A 3306-nucleotide genomic window follows, 5' to 3' on the forward strand; every position below is an offset into this window, starting at 1 on the left:
TTCCTGTGGTGGACATTGGAAAGTATGTCTCTTTGGTGAACACTCAAAAGCATGTCCCTTGGTGGACAGTGGAAAGGACATCCCTGTTGTGGAAAGTTTAAAGAATGTCCTTGTAGTACACAATGGTGAGGACATCCCTGTTGTGCACATGAGGTTGTCCCTGTGGTGAACTGTGGGAAGGAAGTCACTGTGCTGTACATTGTTTTGAACAACCTTGTGGTGGATGTAAGGATGTCCTTGTGGTACAGAGGAGGACGTCCCTGTGGTGGACAGTGGGGAGGAATTCTTTCTGGTGGACAGTGGGAAGGATGTCCATGTAGTGGATAGCGGGGAGGACATCCCTGTGGTGAAGAGTGAGAAGGACATCTCTCTTGTGGACAGTAGGGAGAACGTCCCTGTGGGTGAGAGTGGGAAAGATGTCCCATTGGTGGACAGTGGAAAGGATATCTGTTTGGTGGACAGTGGGGAGGACCTCTCTGTGGTGGACAATGGGAAGGATGTCTCTGTTGTGGATGTGGAAAGTATGTTCCTGTCATCCACACTCATGAGGATGTCCATGTTGTACACAGAAGGATGTCCCTGTGGTTCACAGTGGGGAGGATGTCCATGGGGGAAACAGTGGGAAGGATGTCACTGTGCTGGACATTGGTGAGGACAAACCTGTGGTGGACAGTGGGGAAGACATCCCTGTGGTGGGCAGTACTGACAATATCACTGTTGTGGACAGTGGTGAGGAAGTTTCCGTGGTGTACAGGAGAACATCCTTTTGGTGGACTGTGGGAAGTATTTCCCAGTAGTGGAGAGTGCATAATACATATCTGGGGTTGACAGTGGTGAGGACGTCCCTGGTGTGCACAAGAGGATGTTACTGTGTTTCACAGAGTTAAGGATGTTCATGTGTTGCACAGAGTTAAGGATGTCCCTGTTTTGCACAGGAGGATGTCCCTGTGGTGCACAGTGGGGATGATGTCCCTGTGGTGAACAGTGGTAAGGACGTCACTTTTGTGGACAGTGATGAGGATATTTCTGTGGTGGACAGTGTGTAGGATCTCTCTTTGGTGGACATGTCCCTGTGGTCAGCAGTGGAGAGGACCTTCCTGTGTTGGACAGTGGGAAGGAAGTCCCAGTTGTGGACATTGGGAAGGACTTCCCTTTGCTGGAAAGAAGGAAGGATGTCCCTGTAATGGACAATGGGAGGACATCCCTGTGGTGGACAGTGCGAAGGACATCCCTGTGGTTGACAGCAGGAAGGATGTCTCTGTGATGTACAGTGGCAAAAACGTCCATGTGGTGGACAGTGGGAAGGACTTAACTTTGGTAGACAGTGGTTAGGAAGTCCCTGTTCTGGATAGTTGGAAGGACATCACTGTGGTGGATAGTGGGAAGCATGTCCCTGTGGAGGACAGTGGAAAAACATCCTTGTTTTTAACAGTGGGACGGACATCCCTGTGGTGGACTTTGGGGAGGACCTCCCTGTGGTTGAAAGTGTGTAGGACATTCCTGTGGTGGACAGTGTGTAGGATCTCCCTTTGGTGGACATGGTAATGATGTCTCTCTTGAGAACAGTGAGGAGGATGTCTCTGTTGTGGACAGGGTGAAGGACTTCCCTGTCGTGGACAGTGGGGATTATGTCCATGTGGTACACAGTTGCAAGAACATGTGTGTGGTGGACAGTCGAGAGGACCTCCCTGTAGTGGACAGTGGGAAGGACAGCACTGTAGTGGACAGTAGTTAGGACGTCCTTGTTGTGGACAGTGGGAAGGACATCCCTGTGGTGGACAGTGGGGAGGATGTTCTTGAGGTGAATAGTTTGGCGTTTGTTTCTGTGGTGGGCACAGGGAAAAACGACCCTTTGTTGGACAATGGGAATGAGGTCCCTGTGTGGACAGTGGGAAGAACTTCTTTTTGTGGACAGTTGGAAAGACATCCCTATGTTGGACAGTGGAAAGGATGTCACTGTGGTGGACAGTGGTGAGGAGTCCCTGTGGTGGACTGTGGGAAGAACCTCTCAGTGGTTCACAGTGGGTAGGACATCCTTTTGGTGGACAGTGGGAAGGACATCCCTTCGGTGAACTGTGGGAAGGACATCCTTTTGGTAAACAGTGGAAAGGACGTCCCTGTGGTAGACAGTGGGGAGGACCTCCCTGTTATTGACAGTTGGTAGGACGTTTCTTTGGTGGACAGTGGGGAGAATGTCCCTGTATTGGACAGTGGAGAAGACATTTCTGTAGTGGACAGTGGGAAGGACGTCCCTGTGGTGGAGAGCGGGGATGATCTCTCTGTGGAGGACAGTGGGAAAGACATCCTTGTAGTGGACAGTGATGACAGGTTTCTTTGGTGGACAGTGGACAGTGGGGAGGATGTCACTTTGGTGGTCTGTAGGAAGGATGTCCCTGTGGTGGACACTTGGAAGGATGTCCCTTTGGTTGACAGTGGGAAGGACACTCCATGTGATATACAGTGGGAAGGATGTCCACTTTTTGACAGTCTGAAAGACATCCTTTTGGTGGACTGTGGGGAAGACATCCCTGTGGCAGACAGTTCAAGGGATGCCCCTGTGGTGGACAGTGATGAGGATGTCCCTGTGGTCGACATTCGGGAGGACTTCCCTGTGGTGGACACCGGGAAGGACGTCAAGGTGGTGTACCGTGGGGAGGGTGTATTTGTGGTGGACAGTTAAGAGGATATCCCTCTTGTGGACAGTGGGAAAGACATTTCTTTGGTAAAAAGTGGGGAAGATGTACCTGTGTTGGACAGTGGGGAGAAAGTCCCTGTGGTGGACATTAACATAATTTCCATGTGGTGGACAGTTGGAAGGACATCTATTTTTTGGACAGTGGGAAAGACTTCACTGTGTTGGACAGTGGGGAGGAACTCCCTCTGGTTGACAGTGGGGAAGACGTCTCTGTGGTGGACACTGGGGAGGAAGTACCTGTGGAGGACAGGGGGAAGAATTTTTTTTGGTAGACAGTGGGGAAGATGTCACTGTGGTGGACAGTGAGGAGGAACTTTCTCTGGTGGACAGTGGGGAGTAAGTATCTGTGGTGGGCTGTGGGGAGGATGTTTCTGTGTTGGACAGTGGGAAGGACATCTCTGTGGTGGACAATGGGGAGGACGTTTCTGTGGTGTACAGTGGGGAAGATATCCCTGTTGTGTACAGTTGGGAGAATGTCCATGTGGAGGACAGTGGAAAGGAGGTCCCTTTGTTGGACTGTGGGAAGGATATCTCTGTGATGGACAGTGGGGAGGTCATCACAGTTATAGACAGTTGGGATTATGTTTTTGTGGTGGACAGTTTGATGGACA

This window comes from Arvicanthis niloticus, chromosome 16 (genome assembly GCF_011762505.2).
Source record: "Arvicanthis niloticus isolate mArvNil1 chromosome 16, mArvNil1.pat.X, whole genome shotgun sequence".
Taxonomy (NCBI): Eukaryota; Metazoa; Chordata; class Mammalia; order Rodentia; family Muridae; genus Arvicanthis; species Arvicanthis niloticus.